Source organism: Diabrotica virgifera, chromosome 3, assembly GCF_917563875.1.
Source record: "Diabrotica virgifera virgifera chromosome 3, PGI_DIABVI_V3a".
In the NCBI taxonomy this organism is placed as follows: Eukaryota; Metazoa; Arthropoda; class Insecta; order Coleoptera; family Chrysomelidae; genus Diabrotica; species Diabrotica virgifera.
In genome coordinates this window covers 219,440,368-219,459,882 of record NC_065445.1, presented here as the reverse complement: position 1 = coordinate 219,459,882, position 19,515 = coordinate 219,440,368, and the positions used below count along the sequence as shown (strand labels likewise).

Below are 19,515 nucleotides of genomic sequence, written 5' to 3'. Positions count from 1 at the left end.
AAGAAAAACATATGAATCTAACATTTTATATATACAAAAAAATACAGAAATGTCAATAAAACGGAAACCAATAATCTAACACAAAAATACTTTATGCAGCAACAAGAAAACCATTCATCAGGAATTTATAGACATAGAAAATAATGACAACCGATTGTCGGTTACCTTACGCTTGTTTCACATTATAAGAATTTTGACCGCTTGAAACATTCGGTGAAGGGGGAAAGATTCCACATGATTGCTCGAGCCATTTCGAGCCACACTCGTAAATTTCAATCATCGTACGTTCATAATTCTTATAGTGTGTTTCGAGCGTCCCACGCTCGATTATAAGAATGGTTGTATGGTTGAAATTTAGATAGTGGCTCGAGCAATCATATGGAATCTTTTTCCCTTCACCGAATGTTTCAAGCGGTGAAGGGAGAAAGATTCCCTATGATTGTTTGAGCCACTATGTAGATTTTAACCATCGCACGGTCAAAATTCTTACAATGTGAAACAAGCGATACGCTTTGTCCACATGAGGGCAGTTTGCCAACGTCGACGGCGCGTTTTACCTGTTTTCCTTGGTAACTTCAAAGGCGGCATTAGGGTGCGATCAGGAAAAACAGGTAAAACGCGACGGAACCGCTGAGAAACCGCCCTCATATGTACAAACCGTTAGAATGACAGGAGATTTTAAGAAAATTGTCCCTTCATACATCAAGTATTTCGAGGAGGAGTATGTATGTACACGTTTGTGTATATTAACAGATCTGTTGTTTGACAAACTAGATCGAAGGGAGATATATAATATATCAGGGCATCGGTTATTGATTTGAAGTGTTCCCTATCTGTATGCACCTCATGAATACGTTCTATATCTGAATAACAAGTCGAAGTAATGATAACTAGAGTAATAATGTTTGGTCTAGCTAACGTTAAGCGTGGATTGTGTAATCGTAAATTTACATTAAGAAACAGCACCGTGCGTGCACTTGTACTTGCAAGCATTTACCAATGTTGACGCTGACCACATAAGTTAATATCTTTTACCACACCTAAAAAATTGAAAGTAGTTCAAGTCTTGTTCCGATTTTAAAAGAAATTTATTGCAAGTATCAGGGGGCGTAGCTCAGATGGTAGAGCGCTCGCTTAGCATGCGAGAGGTACCGGGATCGATGCCCGGCGCCTCCAATTTTTTAAATAATTTTCTAATATTTTTCTAAAATTATTTTTTCTACAACCGTGTTAAAAATGCAATTTTTAGCACTCCATACGAGCGTTAAAAATGCTACTTTAAGGCACTAGTGCTTTAAAAATTTTAAGGCACTGCAGTTAAAAGTGAATTGTCAAATTGTGAAACGTCAACATATTTATATTTCATTTATTAACATTAATATTAATAGTACAACTTGCGCAATTTGAAAAAGGTGGTTTATAGCCTAGTAAATGAACGGGAAATTCGGCGATACCGTGTAATTTTCAGGGGCAACTCCGAATTGCATGAAAATTTGGATTTAGGTTCTACTTACCCTCCACTTCAAAGTTGAAATTGTGCCGTTGGTTGCTTTTACTTGGGGGGTGACAGTCACCCCTTCTCGGGGGTGAAAAAACATACGTTCAAGATAAGACCGGAAATGGATAAATTGACTGATTTTAAGCAATTTTTGTTCTATAGAGTTTTTTACTTAAGTCAATACTTTTCGAGTTATTTACCATTGAAAATGTTGATTTTTCGACAAAAAAACTACGTTTTCAGACGGTTTTTCGCAAATAACTCAAAAAGTAAATATTTTATCGAAAAAAATATCCTTAGCAAAAGTGTAGCTTATACCAAAAAATGGTGTATCAGTAAAGTCTATCAATCAAATAAAAACAAAGTTGTAGCTCATGAAAAATCCGTTCTTATTCGTCTAATTCCAAATCGAATATTTCAAGGTGAAATCACCGAAAAATTAAGCACTTTTCGTGAAAAACCCATTTAAACTTTTTTAAAGTGTTAATAAAAAGATTTGTTTTAATTTTTAAACAAAAGTTTTAGCATTAAAAATAAGCGAGTTACGCTCAAAATAAAGTTGGCCCTCTTTTTTTTTTTGTAAAACATCATGAAAATCTCGCCGTGTTTAGCTCCCCAAATGAAATTAATCGCTACCGCTTTACAAACAATTTACTTACCTATCTATTTTTTATATGATCTGTCAGTCTCACCGGTTTAAAGTGTTTATTTTTGAAAGGGTTATAATTGAGAAAGCTTGAATGGGTCACTAATTACGAGCGTATGCAAATTTCAGCCATATCTTAACCAATTTTTGTCTTACGGAGAAACAAAATAAAACTAGCATATTCATAACAGCAAAATCTACATTTCTACAAAAAATGAAATTTTTCAAAAATTTTCAGAAAATTTTATTTTACTATAAAACCAAATGTTTTCAAAAATAAGCCCTTCAAACCAATCAAACTTACAGATCATATAAACAATACACATACAGTTAAAATAAATGGTAAAGCCAAACGATTAATTTCATTTAGGGTGCTAAATAGAGGGAGGTTTTCACGATTTTTTTTACCAAAAAAAAGGGGCCAACTTTTTTTTTCAGTGTAACTAGTTTATTTTTGATGCTGTAAACTTTTGTAAAAAACAAATAATAAGCCTTTTTCGATACTTTAAAAATGTTAATACGGTTTTCCCGAAAATCGCTTCTTTCTCCGGTGATTTCGCGTTGAATTATTCGATTTGGAATTAGACGAATAAGAATGTATTTTTCATGAGCTACAACTTTGCTTCTACTCAATTTGTAGACTTTACTGGTACACCATTTTTTTCGGTTTTTTATAGGCTACACTTTTGCTAAAAATATGTTTTTCGATAAAATATTTACTTTTTGAGTTATTTGGGAAAAACGGTCTGAAAACGTAGTTTTTTTATCGAAAAATCAACATTTTAAATCGCGAATAACTCGAAAAGTATTGACTTACGTAAAAAACTTTATAGAACAAAAGGTGCTTAAAATAAGTCAGTTTATCCATTTCCGACCTTATTTTAAACACGCGTGTTTCACCCCCCGAGAAGTGGTAAATGTCACCTTTCAAGTAAAAGCAACCAACGACACAAATGCAACTTTGAAGTGGAGGGTAAGTAGAACCTAAATCCAAATGTTCATGCAATTCGGAGTTGCCCCTGGAAATACCACTCCAAAATTATTGCATTTTTAACACGTTTGTAGAAAAAAACTATTAAAATTTGTTAGAATATACAACAATAAAAGTAAGATGTTATTCTATAGTTGTTATGATTTACGTATTGACAGTATAGGCAGTTTTGATGTAATGTCAAGAAAAATATAAAAATGGAATGTCAGTCAAGTTCAAGTAAAAGTTTTTGTAGATATTGTCCTGTAATTGAGAATGAATAAATTATAATTGTTGATATATAAGACGTTTGTACAAAAAATATTGTATGATATACGTGTTAAAAAGTACATTTCTAAGGCACTCGTGTAAATTGCAGAATTCGCTTCGCTCATTCTGAAAACTTTCACATGCGTGCATTAAACGTGTACTTAACACTTGTTATCATAAATAACTATTAAAATATATAAACACGGGATTTTGTAGAGTTAATATTTCGTATGCCATCCCTTCTCGAGGGGTAAATTTTTCTTTGTTAAAAATAACACCAGGAATAAAATATTAACCAATTTTAAGCAACTTTTGTCGTTTACATTTTTTTCTGGAAGTCAATAGTTTTCGATTTACCCGCAAGTGAAAATGTGAATTTTATAACAAAAATAAAACACTTTTTCAAATGGATTTTTGCGAACTACTCAGAAAGTATGCATTTTATAAAGAAATCAGCCTTATAAAAAATGTAGCACATAAAAAAAACAAAACAAAAAAAACATAAAGAATGGTGGATTTATGGTGTCTGTAGCTCTAAAACAAGCGAAGAAATAGCTTATTGAAAGTTGGTTCTGTTTTGTCAAATGCCAAAACTGAAAGTTTCAACGTAATATATGAAGAAACCAAAGCATTTTTCGTGGAATACACATATAACCTCTTTTGTAGTGCTTGAAAAAATCTTAATTTTTATTTTTTACAAAATCTCCTAGCACCAGTCGTAAGGAAGTTATGACTGAACGGAAGAGGTGTTATTTATTCCCCGTTTAGGCCTGAGCCTCTTCAGGGTACTGGAATTTCCTTTTCGGGAGCATAGAGGTGACATTCAGAATAAGACATTAAGTGTAATGCAGATGGAGGAGCAAAACTGCTAGTTGAGAGGGGCTTTAAAAGGTGGTAATTTGTTTTTTAGCACAGAAGCTGTAGAGGTGTAAGGAGAAGAATCGTTATGAACCTGCCCTTATACCAGCGAAGGCACCAAGCTGACACTATCATTCAGAAACGGCTCTTGGATCAGCGTTTAGGGATGCAGCTTATGTTATCTGCGATATGATTTGCTCTAGAATATCGTAGTACTCATCAGAAAGTTGTAACGGGTACAAAAGTCATTAACGTTTTCGAATCCCTAGTATTAATGTTGATCCACTCTGTATGTTAGAATCGTTGGATTCATATGTTGCGTTTCGGAGTATTACGTAATTCGTTTTCTCTCAATGTTAAATATTGTGTATTTTGTCGATCGTCGGATGTTGTGTTGTTTATTTGACCGTTCTCTGAAATTTGGCGTAGATATCGTAAGTGTCTCAATTTGTTTGTCTTCGGCTGAGCATCAAAGGAATTTAATGTTTTTGTGAGACAGAGTTCTGTCCACTTCGAGTTGTAATGTCGCTGTATGTTTATCTAAAAGATAAGTAGCTTAGAGGCTGATCAACAACAAGTGTTCTTTTTGATGACGCATATGAGAACGGGCCTTAGTTGTGAATACATCCAAGTCAGCGTTTTTTTTTTGTGAGAAAAGTAGGTGGTACGAAGTATTGAGATCTGCTTGTTTGTTTTTTTTTTTGATTTATTGAGCTGTTTTGGTATACGCCAGAGGGATTAACCTGGAGCGTAATTTGCAATTTTCTATTGGACAAGATTTAGATTGATTGAGTGTCAAGTCTGTTAATTGGCCGTTGAATTGTCAATGGGAGGATTGCATGATTTTTTTTTTGAAAGGGGGTTTTTGTTGAGAGATCGATCGAGGAGTTGAGAGAGTGCCGTGAAGACATTCAGTTTTGGTTAGAGTGGTCGACAAGTCAAGAAGTGGAGGCCTCGGAGTGTCAGTGGAGACCTCGGAGTAGCTCGCAGCAACACCTGATCTACCAGTTTGTGTTGAAGTTCCAGTTTAAGTTTGTGCAATTTTATTGCATAAGTTCTTGTGTTTGGTTAGTGTTTGATCCAGTATGGCCTAAGCAAGCCACAGGCCACCGCGTTCCGCTGTTTTTAAGCGAACGCGATATTTTCGTACCCCTATTGGTAACATCTTGACATGCAAGCAGAAGTAGAAGTTTTCTTTTAAAGCATGAAGCTGCTTTTATTTTTGTATAATTTTGAATCCGGTTAACGAACTAGATAACAAATTCTTTTTTTAAATATTTATGCATACAATGCTGAATTTTTCTATAAAAATTTTATCTATGAACTATGGTTTTATCAATTATGTACTGTTGCTGTATCAATCATTTATAAAGTGACTTTAGTGAAGTGAAATCGCGCCTTGGACTTAACAACCACCAAGAAGAATCAGGACAATGATTGTACAAGGTATTATTTTTTGTTATGTAAAACTTTTCTTTCAATTTTTTGTTTGGTAATCTCGATCTCTATTTGTAACACCGTGAGATCACAGATTCATAAATTCATTTTTTTGTTTTAATAAATAATATTTGATTTGCAAAATACAAATTTATTATTTCTCTTTTCCTTCTCTCTTGTATCGTAAGAACAATAAAGAATTGGCTGAGTATAGAGCAGATAAGGTAAGTCACGATATATTTGTTTTCACACCATATTTGTTTTCATATAAAAGTATTTTATATATTTTTTAGTTGACTGTGTTTTTGTTTTATTTTGATTTAGCTATCTTTCTTTTAATACTTCTCTTTTTTGTATATTTTTTGGTTCCCATAAGGTAACCAGTGGCGCCCAATATTTTATTTCTTTTTATTTGACATTCTACTTTGATTCTTCTAATATTTTTTATTTCTAAGCTAATAAGAGTATATTAATAACATCCCTTAAAGATCCACACCCATATCTCTTCCGATTCTGAGCTACCGTGGACAATTGTTCTCCAAAGTGCATAACACGTCACATTTTCTTATGCCATACAGGAGCGTCATTTGAAATTTTGATTGGGGGGGGGGGCAAGCACTATATATATTATACATTATACAGTGTAAGCCAAACCTCTGGTCTTCTTTGATTACGGCTAAACTATGAGATATACAAAAAAAATGTTTATAACAAAACTAATGTGTATCAAAGAGGTCTATAATTTAAAATTATTTTCAATTATACAGGGTGAATCAGAATGACGGTATGAACCAAAGTTGTATTTTTTTAAATGGAACACCCTGTATATTAAATCATTTTTGAATATATTATTTAAAAATATGAAAAATTTGTATAAGGTCTTATAGGCCTAAAGTTAATAATTTTCGAAATATTTACATTTTTATTGAGAAAAATGGTAATATTTATAGGGTTGTGGATTATGTTTCGAAGGAAATAAAAATTTAGGTGATAGGTCAAAGTTTTTAAAATATAGTGTTATTTTTAAATAATTTAATATTTTTTACTTTTAGCCATAAAATATACAGTGTGATCACTATTTGCAAATACAAAATTTTCTCATTTTTTTTTAATGGGACACCCTGTATATTCGTTTTGCGTTTGGTAGTAAATATTACAACCTTTCTTTTGGTATAAGGTTGTATGTACCTAGCATGTTTCGTTTTGTAGATATTTTTAAAAAACTATAGATTTTACGTTTTTGCGGATTTTTTATTTAAAAAATTTTTTGCAAAAAAAATAATTATAATCTGGTTTTAGAAACATACACTAAAATATAAAATATGAAAATAAAAACGTAATTAAAGATTAAAATAAATCGTATGCTAGTACAATTCAATTGAATTTAATAACTTTAAATTATTTTACAAAAAATATTTTACCATATTAATGAATACATAAATTAGTTGCTAAATTAAATAAACAACCAAATTTTAAATCAATCGTAGTAATTGTTCTACCGTAGCAACTTTCCTATACCAAATTAATTGTTAGTTATATTGTATTTACGAGTAAGATCAGTTAATAACTTTTTAATTTACCTACATCTTGAGAACGTATAAAGTATGCTTTGAAACAAATGAACGTTATGGAAGTATATTAAGAAGTAAATAGTATCTATGTACCTACTCGTGTCACAAAATCTGGTAATAACTTCTAATGGTTTCGCCCAAAACAAATGTCATATCCAAAAATGTTTCGGTTAAAAAATTAAAATTTAAAATAAAAAAAATTGTTACAAAAATTTCAACTACAAAAGTATTCCCAGTTTTTGTGACACCAGTAAATACTATTTATAAAAATAAATAATTTGGATGATACATTTAACATTCATTTGTTTCAAAGCATACTTTATAATAATTTTTATATTCTCGTAAGTAAATTTAAAAGGTAAATTAAAAGTTTAACTAAATACAATTTAACTAACAATTAATTTGGTACAGGAAAGTTGCTGTAGTAGAAAAATTACTACGGTTGATTTAAAATTTGGTTGTTTATTTAATTTAGTAACTAATTTATGCATTCATTAATATGGTAAAATATTTTTTGTAAAATAATTTAAAGTTATTAAATTCAATTGAATTGTACTAGCATACGATTTATTTTAATCTTTAATTACGTTTTTATCTTCATATTTTATATTTTAGTGTATGTTTCTAAAACCAGATTATAATTATTTTTTTGCAAAAAAATTTTTAAATAAAAAATCCGCAAACACGTAAAATCTATAGTTTTTTTTAAATATCTACAAAACGAAACATGCTAGGTACATACAACCTCATACCAAAAGAAAGGTTGTAATATTTACTACAAAACGCAAAAGTAATATACAGGGTGTCCCATTTAAAAAAAAATGAGAAAATTTTGTATTTGCAAATAGTAATCACACTGTATATTTTATGGCTAAAAGTAAAAAATATTAAATTATTTAAAAATAACACTATATTTTAAAAACTTTGACCTATCACCCAAATTTTTATTTCCTTGGAAACATAATCCACAACCCTATAAATATTACCATTTTTCTCAATAAAAATGTAAATATTTCGAAAATTATTAACTTTAGACCTATAAGACCTTATACAAATTTTTCATATTTTTAAATAATATATTCAAAAATGATTTAATATACAGGGTGTTCCATTTAAAAAAATACAACTTTGGTTCATACCGTCGTTCTGACTCACCCTGTATAATTGAAAATAATTTTAAATTATAGACCTCTTTGATACACATTAGTTTTGTTCTAAACATTTTTTTGTATATCTCATAGTTTAGCCGTAATCAAAGAAGACCAGAGGTTTGGCGCACCCTGTATATGATGATGATGAATATTGATGTATTTTTTGTAAATTTCAGTCATTTTTTAGGGTCAGGGGGGGCAAATGCCCCCCTGGACGCCCAAATGACGCCCCGGATGCCATATAAACATATTGTCAAATTTTATTTTCCATCAACGTTTCACTGGCATTTGACGTGTTAATGTTATAAAGTTCGTCTCTGGCCAATTGTAAAAGATTGGCTGGAGGGAATGGAACTTCATTTTTGAGTGTCCTGGTGAGTATGTGTCCATATCTATTGAAAGGGATTTTCAAGGCATTTTTAGCTCTGTTGTTGGAGCAATTAATCGTACTTAGTATGTATTTGCTACTGAGAGAACGAATTTTCTCCTGTATGGAGGGGATAATGGAGAGGGAGTTATGACAAGTGAGTAGAACTTTTTACTTTAACATGTATATAAACTAACAAAATAAGTTTTAGAAAAATATAAGCTTGTTTGAATTTTTCCGAAACAAGCATGTTTTCGTTCTATATTGACTCCCCTAAACTGTTTCATGAGTTTTCATAAGTACTGACTTTTTTCATATTTATATGATGTAGAGATCCCGTCATTTGGGAAGGCACTAATTTGAATATTATGGAGCATCTAAAAATGGTCTAAGAACCGACTTTAAAGTTGTTGACTGTTTACTGGCATTGATATTTTTGACTTCTATACAAGTGCAGTAATATGCAAATTAGTGCCATCCCAAATGACGGGACCTCTACATTGAAAAAAATATTGTACATAGTACCAATGAACGCCAATCATTGACTTTTTTTACATTGATTCAATGAAAATTTCGTTAATACTATAAACACGTAGTCATTAAGTAATGACCATATTCATTATTACAATGTAATTCTATTTATTAAAAAATAATGAATAGAATCATTAATCCAATGAATCTTTTTATCTCTCCAATGACTTTTTTCATAATACTAATAATTTGTTCATTGTATATATAAAATTATACATCAGAATTATGCGGTTAAATTAATGAATATAAAACGTTGCACTAATGTACAGTGTTCTTAAATTACGAACTCGTTTATTGAATCAATGTTTTCGTAACATTAAGGGCCGGTTGTTCGAACGCTAATCAACATTGATCACTATCAAATATTTAATTACTGTCACAACTGTCAATGTCAATTTTGGTTGGGTTGCTGAAAACATAGTTAATTATAATTATGAAATTAGTTAGTCAATTAACATAACAATTATTAACATAATTGATTAACTAATTTCATAATTGTCATCAATAATTATGTTTTCGGCAACCCAACCAAAGTTGACATTGACAGTTGTGACAGTAATTAAGTATTTGATAGTGATCAATGTTGATTAGCGTTCGAACAACCGGCCCTAAATCAATGTTTTCGACTTTGATTAATAACTCGATACATTGTTTTGACGTAACGTCATTAACGTAACATTGTATTAATGTAATATACCTGAATCAATGATCAATTCATTGTAGTAATGATCTTGTACATAAACTGATACATTTGTTAAAACTCTATAAGTGTTTTTATTAGCCGTGTTCGTGCTGCATGCCCCGAGTATGCCCAGAGGAAGAACGCCTGCGCATTACGTTTTCGGAGGGCAATATTCGACCTTATTGAACGTCCAATTTTGTAATGCGCAGGCGTTCTCCCTCTGGGCATACTCGGGGCATGCAGCGCGAACACGGCTATTGGTGTAAAAAAATCACGTGACAACAGTTGCAGCCTCCTAGCAGACAGTCACCCTGCAGACTCTGAGGAGCGGTGTTTGGCACTAGTGATTTGGTTGATTTTTCTAAGGTATGTATTTACAAATATTTTTAACTGTATTTATAAACTATTTTGTTGGATTTCTATAAAAAAAAGTTGTACTTCTATTTCCACTTTTGCAGATTGATATGGACTTTGTAGTGGCATTTGGAAATGGACTTATTGATGGATGGGACAGCAATTTCGAAAGAATTATCTCCTTTCTTCAGTGTGAAAGTCATATCAAGGATAAAACAAATAAATTTTTATTTGAAAAGATTACCCTTGAAGACATTAAGGAATGTAAGTACCTATTTCATTATTCAATCCTGCATATCCAGTATTAATTATTTTTGTTCTCTGTAAATTTTTTTAAAAGCTAATTCGACCCATAGGTAAAAGAAAATAGGAACCATTTGAAAATATTTCTAAATGGTGTAATCTTATAAAAGATTAGTAAATTAAATATTTAGGTGATTAAACCGTAAATAATTGAAAAATATTATTAACTCTTGCAGTCGGTAGTATCTATCAAAGTAAAAATAAACATCTCAACATCTAGCAATTTTTTTCAGGATAAATTAAAATATTTCTATAAAAAAAAGTGATACCCAAAAATACAACTATGTTCACTACTTAGATTTATTTTTGTATAATAATTATTATAATAAATTGTAGATAGCTAACATGCAGTTATTCTTTGGGTTCTACATCGATATTTTGTACGAACTAATAAAATATACCATCAGAGATTTTCAGTACTCATTCTTACATCGGGAAGACCCAGCAAGAAGTCGAAGATCATATTAGATTTTTGAAATCAAAGAAAAATGCCATTCAACCATTTGCTTTTTTTATGGGTGGTGATAATTAATCCCAGAGAGATGTTGCATTTATGGAGATGTTATTGTAGATGTATTTATTTTCACGATATCAGGTATACATTTTTTATATAATATAAATATAATTATATTTTTATATATTTTATAAGAAGAAACAATTTCTGTTATATTAAGTTATTCAGTTTTTTCCAAATTATATTATAAAAAGTTGTTTGTGTTAATTAAAAATATATGTTTTTTTTCTTTAAACTTATAGATAATACTTAACATTAGTTTGAGAATGGACAAAAAATCGTTGCTTCAACCTATATTTGAAATATTTATGTAGATATTAAGTCGTCATTTTGTTTACTTATTAACTATTAATTTGTATGTTATATACAAATATACATGAATATCCCATGCACTGAACCAAAAAAGTACGTCAATATAATGAAAAAACATTGATTCAAAAACGGGGAGCATTAATTTTCGTCCAAAGATCAGTATCATTGGTCCAATGTAAGTAGATACATTAACTAATGCACAAAAACATTAATTTTTATGAACTAGTACGTTGGTTCAATGTACGTTCTAGTTAAGAATTAATGTACCGATCCATTGATTCAATGTACCGATACATTGATTCTTAACTAGAAAGTACATTGAATGAACGTACTAATTCATAAAAATTAATGTTTTTGGGCATTAGTTAATGTATCTACTTACATTGGACCAATGATACTGATCTTTGGACGAAAATTAATGCTCCCCGTTTTTGAATCAATGTTTTTTTCATTATATATACGTACTTTTTTGGTTCAGTGTAGCAAATCTGATACATGTGAACTTTTTTTATATATAAACGTTTTCATTTTTTTGTAATTTTTTTCTTAATTATTATAGACGAACATTCGGTCAGGAAAAAAGTTTTTTTAATTTGTAATCTATTTCTATCAAAAATTTGTGATATATTTCCAACAAAAATTTGTGACATATTTCTTAAAAACTCGCTAGTTCTTTTAACACCCTATGCCCTATACATTCAATAAACTTCCAGAAATGCCTCGATTGTGCATTCCTATCCCGTGCATTTGCATAATTAAATGTAGATCATCTTTGTGTAGAGTATTTCACATTAAAATATACGAAGTATTTTTGCTACCATGGTAACCATTTCCTTCTCTTCTTTCTGGTTTTATTCGATATGTATAACGTGGAGCACTTGTTGAGGCACTTCTTAAATTAGCCACAGACATCATGGACATCAACCATAAGTTAATTTTAGTCGGTTTACATACACATATTTTGTGATTTTCGTGTGCCACGCCCGTTATTTGAAAGTAGTTCAACTTTTACACGGATTTTATGACAAAAGTATTGTAAATATCGGGGGGCGTAGCTCAGATGGTAGAGCGCTCGCTTAGCATGCGAGAGGTACCGGGATCGATGCCCGGCGCCTCCAATTTTTTTTGCAATTTATTGATTTAATTTTAGAAAATTAAGTAATATAGAAATCAGTATAAAAATAAGAGTCAAAGTCCAGATAATTATATTAAGAGGAAACAGTAGCGATCAACAGGTAGCGAAAACGCGTTCCAAGATTGCGGCTGTTTTTTTGAATATTTTTTCGAGATATTTGGCACACGTATTCGTAATATAATAAAGAATGGCGGTACAGAGCCCAATTTGAAAAACATATTAATATGTGGAAATTACTCTGTAACTAAATACAATATTAAAAAAACGAGCCTGTACCGCCATTAAGAAGAACAAAAAAATACACTTTCTTCAAATAAACTTTTTTATCCGATGCCTAGATTTTGTGTCATTTTGGAACTACTAATGAAATAAAAAATTTTAGTAGTTCCAAAATGACACAAAATCTAGGCATCGGATAAAAAAGTTTATTTGAAGGAAGTGTATTTTTTTTGTTCTTCTAAATGGCGGTAAAGGCTCGTTTTTTTAATATTGTATTTAATTACAGAGTAATTTCCACATATTAATATATTTTTCAAATTGGGCTCTGTACCGCCATTCTTTATTATATTACGAATACGTGTGCCAAATATCTCGAAAAAATATTCAAAATTAGAGCCGCAATCTTGGAACGCGTTTTTGCTACCTGTTGATCGCTATTGTATCGCCTTAACGCGTGAAAGAAACTAAAAAATTACACTAGTAAGATCATAGAATAACCAAACTTAAAGACTTGTAATACTTATTTTATAAATAACAGTCATATTCCTAACCTAGACGGCTGGTATAATATAGTTAAAGTTAAAGGTACTAAGGGTATTATAAGGATAATAACGCTTGAGGTATATACGTTGACCGAAAGCGTTATTATCTATATCTATAATAGCCGTGGTGCCTTCAACGTTTAATGTCCGACTAAATTCTTCTTTATATGCAAAAAACTTGAATGAATTTTAAATTAATTAGTTTTCAAATAAGTACATTTAGCAGTAATAGTCGTAACGTAACTGTGATAACCATAGTTTTACTTAGGTTTTTATTTGTCAACTTGACAGTATTTAACTAGTTATTTAAATTTAACGCCCAAGGGCGTTATTTTTCAAAATAAAAGGTGTCGACACCTTCCAGTTCTAGGTCGTCAATTATTATTCTTGTAGGTGTCGGGTTGCTTGACCTAGTGCAACACATATATTTGGTATTTTGAACATTTATATTTACTCCCAGTCTCTGTGCAGGTACTCTTAACGATCGAAATGATTCAGTCGAGATATTGTGTGGACCTACCTATGATTTATTTATTTATTTATAAAAATCCAAACAGGTCCTAAAACCTTTTTACATGGACAGTTATAATCATAAACTTTATATAACAAATATAACTAATATATACAGTCATTAGCACAACTATTGATAGGCAGATATAGAAGACTTTAACACAAAAACAGCTAGACTAATGATATCTATTATCCATCTACTAGTTTAAAGTGCTCTTGCACTATACGTCTATAGCAACCAACTGACATTGTAAAATCAATGTTTTTTACTAAATTTATATTGTTCGCTAGTTTCAACATGACCTCTAGAGGAGAGCAAACAGATGTTCTTATTTTTCCAAACAACAACTGATATCTCGTTGCTTTTCGAGGAACATTAAATGGTATCCGCATTCGTAAATCAATTGTACCTGAAATATTATTAATTATTTTATATAAAATCATTGCCATTACAAATTTGCGCCTACTAGTCAAAGACAAAACTTCAAATTCTTCCCTTAGCATGGTTGATCTTATGGTTCCATAATCAGGCCATCGATGATGTTTTTTGAAATACAAATAACGAAGAAACTTATTCTGAACTTTTTCTAGTGCCTCTAAATGTACTTGAGGTTGTTGTCCCCAAATAATGGAACCAAATTCTAAAATTGGTCTAACTAAAGTATTATATAATATTTTTATACCCTTAATACTAGTAAAATCGCAAGTTTGTCGACATATAAAACCCAGCATACGATTAGCTCGTTTTGCAGCTTTACCAATATGTGTAGCAAATGACAGTTGATTATTATAAATCAAACCCAAATCCTTGACCTCACTGGTCCTTTTTAAAACATTCAGTCCTATTAAATAATCAAATACTATTGGTTCTCTTTTACGGGTAATAGACATAACCTAGCACTTATTTATATTGAATTTGATCTTATCATTGTCACCCCATAATAAAATGTTCTCAATATCCCTTTGAATCATTACGCAATCCCTAACAGTTTGAATTATTTTGAATAACTTAAAATCATCTGCAAATAATAAGTAATCTGAATACTGGATGACGTTTGCTAAATCATTTATAAACATTAAGAACAAAAGTGGTCCAAGATTAGACCCTTGTGGTACTCCCGAGTTAGCCTTAAATTTACCAGAAGTATTTCCATTGTGTTTTACAACAAAACTCCTATTCTGCAAATAACTTTTAAATAACTTTATTAGATTATCAGATAAGCCAAAATTACATAACTTTCTTAAAAGAACATCGTGTTTTACTTTATCAAAGGCTTTTTCGAAATCCGTATACACTACATCCAATTGCAATTGTTTTTCTAACGCATTGTTTGCAGACTCGGTGAATGAAATAAAACTTGTGTTTATCGAGCGACCCGACATAAAACCATGTTGATGATCATTAATACTATTTTTGACGTGATTATATACATGAGCATGCAATATTTGTTCGAAAATTTTTGATGGAGCACACATAATAGCGACTCCTCTATAATTTTCAATATCTCTTTTGTTACCCGCCTTAAATATTGGAGTAATTGAAGATAGTTTCCATTTTTCTGGAAATTTTGAATAAGTTATTATTAGATTAAAAATATGTAATAATGGTAACTTTAACCACTCTTGGCATGCCTTTAAAATATACGGGGGGATGCCATCTATACCGGCAGCTTTCTTTGGTTTCAGCTTTTTGACTGCATTATCATAATCTACGCTTGTTATTGATGGTAAATTCAAAACATTGTTATTACTAATAATATTTGTAAAATTAGTGTTATAGCTGGAAATGTCGGTAGAATAAACAGATTCAAAATATTTCGCAAACTCATTAGCAGTATCACTCTGATTTATTTCTTTACCTTCAAAATAAAATATTTCTGTTTGATTAGACTTAGAATTCTTATTATTAATGAAATTCCAGAAATTGTTAAACTCATTTTCTATATTTTTCTCAATTTGCCGTATATATTTCCTGTGCTCTATGTTAATTAATGATTTCAGTTTTTTCTGGTCTCTATAAATTGATTGTTAAAATAAATTGAAACATGTCTTAACTTTCTAAAATTATTTTTTTGTTTGAGCAACTTTTTGATATCAGGCGTAAACCATTTCGGAAAATTAGAATAATTCTTGTAAATATTATATTGTGGTACAGATCCTTCAAATATATTAAGTACTTTTGAGTAAAAGATATCTAGAGCTTTATCTACCTCTATTTCCTCTGTTACAGCTTCCCACGTCATATTTCTCATCAAATCACACATCAAATCAAAATTTGCTTTTTTAAAATTAAATCTATTACCAACTAACTTATCTGTTTGTCTAAAACTTGATACTGTAAATGAAAGTTGAATTTCCAGAGATGGATGTAATCTATCTTCCTTTACTAACGGTAACTGCTCTTGACATACCTTACAACTTACAACACATACCTATACGACATACCTTACAACATGATGTCTATGTCATCTCCATATCCGACAATTTGTACTGATTTGTTAAATATAGTACCATTTGTATTAATCTGGGACACTCGAATAATTATTTGTTCTAATGGCAGGTTAAATAAGACACACGATAGTCCATCACCCTGCCTTAGTCTATTTTTGCAGTGGAAGGGTCTTGAGAAATAGTTTTGGATTTTTATCATGCTCTCTGCTCATGTGAGTGTAAGTTCAGTTAATTGGACAAGATGAAGCGGTATTTGAAATTCTACCATAGCAATAGAAGTTTAACTCTATTAACTAAGTCGTATGCGGCTTTGAAGCCCACGAATATGTGGTGGGTGTCGACTCACTATTACTATTAATAAAATGGAATAATAAATAACGAAGAAAAAGTAACATCGAAACGGAAAACTCAGCAAAAAATACAACTGGGTCGAACAACTGTGGATACAACTGTGGTACAAACATTAAACTCATTACTTTGAGATACAAAATTAATAAAAATGACACTACAAGTCGGTTGTAGAACCAATTTTGACGTACGGATCTGAATGTACAAATACAACCCAGGGATATAATAGATGTGCGCACTCTATCGTCCGCCAATGTAGGATCCGACCATGGCCTGGTACTAGGTAAAATAAATATAGAAATCAACACACAACGCAAGCGAAATACAAAAGTCGAAGAAAAGTTAAACATAGAAAGCTTAGAAAACTAAGGGACACAAAACTTGTATAGAAACAGACTAACAGAAAAGCTAAACAGCGATAACCTAGAGACTAGAAAGGATACTTATAGAAGAAACCTGGAAAATTATTAGAAAAAGTATCCTACAAGCAGCAGAAGAAGCTTTAGGTAAAAGAAAAGTCAACAGAAATAAACGGGAATACAAAACTCCATGGTACGACGAAAGGGTGGAAGCACTAGCAAATCAAAAGAAACACGCTTTCCTAACATACAAAAGAGTGAAGACACCGGAGGCACGAGACGACTACGTGACAATCAGGAATAGAGTAAACCAAGAAATAGATAACATCAAAAAAGAACACAGGGAGAAATTTACCAAAAATATGGAATACGACCTCTATGGATCCCAGAAAAAGGTGTGGAAGATGATAAGGAGACAAAAAACAGAAATGAATGAATTTGTACGGATAGATAACATTACGGAGACACAATGGACTGAGCATTTCACGAAATTATATGGAGAAGGAGAAGAAGAGAACAGAGAAATAAACACTAACGAAACCCACGATAGATTACTAATATCAGAAGAGCTACAAGAACGAATAAAAAAATTAAAAAATAGAAAAGCACCTGGTCCTGATAAGATAAATAATGAACTGCTAAAATATGGAGGAGGAACACTACTCAAATGGTTCCTAAAATTATTTGTCGATATACCAAATATCGGAGTAGTACCAGCGGAATGGAAGGAAAGTCTCCTGCTACCTATACTCAAAAAGGGAGACTCGAAAAATCCTGAAAATTATAGAGGCATTACTCTGATGAACAGCACATTAAAATTGTTGACGGCAGTCATAAAAGATAAAATCGAGGAAAAAGCGAACATGGCAGATGAACAACAAGGCTTCCGGAAGAACCGCAGCACAATAGATGCAATTTTTATTATCAGGCAAATAGTAGAAAAGTCTATTGAATATGGAAAGCCAGCATACATGTGCTTTGTAGAATTAAAAAGTGCTTTTGACAGGGTGAGGCGAAATGATATCTTAAATTTATTACAAGCTGAACAAATAGACCACCAGATAATAAGGCTAATTAATGAAATTAACAAGAACAACAAGACCACAGTTATAATGTCAACAGGAGAAACAGAACGCATAGAACTAAAAGGAGGAATCCGCCAATTAGACTTGCTCAGCCCATTGTTATTCAATATGGTGATGAATCAAATGATTCACGAAGTAAGAAAACGACATGGATACCACATGGGAGCGCATAAAATCACGATACTATGCTATGCCGATGATGCAGTACTAATTGCTGATAACGATGATGACCTACAAAGGCAGCTCCACACTTTCAATATCACAGCAAATAAACTTAATATGAGAATATCAGTAGAAAAAACTAAATGTATAGTGATAAGTAAAGAGCCGCGTAGATGCAAGTTAGAAATAGACGGCAAAATTGTAGAACAAGTAATGAAATCAATTACCTAGGAGTAGAGATCACTAGTGACAGGAATATAAGAACAGAGACCACAACACAAGCAACAAAAGCGGCAAGAGTAAGTGGTTGCCTCCGAGAAACCATATGGAGAAACAAATATCTGACCACGGAAAGCAAAATAAAAGTATACAAGACAACAGTAAGACCTATCCTAACATATGCAGCGGAGACAAGGACCGATACAAGAAAGACGAAACAACAAATCAACAATATCGAAATGAAAGTATTAAGATCAATAGCGGGCATATCATTAAGAGACAGAAAAAGCAACAGAAGTATACGACAACGATGCAAAATATTAACAGGTGGATAAAAACAAGAAAGAAAAACTGGAACGAACATGTAAACCGACTGGAACCAGACAGATTAGCGAACATCTGTAAAAACAACACGACGTATAGCAGAAGATCGGTTGGAAGGCCGCCGAAAAGGTGGAAAGACAATGTACAGTCAACAACAACTGAAACAGAATAAGAGGCAGACAAACAGGAGTAATCCTAGTCGCGCGAAGAAGAAGAAGAAGAAGAAGAAGAAGAAGAAGGATCTGAATGTTGGCAAATGACGATGAAATAGAAGAAATAACTCTACTGTGTAAAACCCCGCTTCCTATGGTTGCCAAAATTAAAGTCTTTAGAGTATATAAACCATTTTGGGAGGATGAGAAACTTGGACCTTAAATGGACGGAATAAAAGTACAATTCAAGCGCGAGAGGAGCGTTATCTTGGAGTGACAAGACAAGACTATATTATCGAATTAGAAATGAAACAATATACGATAGTTGCAAAGTGAAATAAATAAGCATTAACTAAAGTCGAATCTAAACAGTTGACGTGTTTCGAACATAATATGGCACGAACGAAGGACAGAAGAAAGTTGAAAGAAATTTGGAATATGAATGTGGAAAAAAACAGGACGGGACGACCATAATGTGGTGTATCTGAGTTGAAAAAGCATCTCATATTAGACAGAAATTTGAGTTTGAGCATAAGTTTTCCTTT

The 19,515-nt window shown here is 31.6% G+C and overlaps 2 non-coding genes across 2 annotated transcripts; both read left to right on the top strand.

The window, feature by feature from the left end:
* The first annotated feature begins 1,103 nt into the window (after nucleotides 1–1,103).
* Nucleotides 1,104–1,176, top strand: Trnaa-agc (transfer RNA alanine (anticodon AGC)). Its single transcript has one exon. It is a non-coding gene; the product is annotated as a tRNA-Ala (tRNA).
* Nucleotides 1,177–12,509: 11,333 nt separating this feature from the next.
* Nucleotides 12,510–12,582, top strand: Trnaa-agc (transfer RNA alanine (anticodon AGC)). The gene has a single exon. It is a non-coding gene; the product is annotated as a tRNA-Ala (tRNA).
* The last annotated feature ends 6,933 nt before the right edge of the window (nucleotides 12,583–19,515 follow it).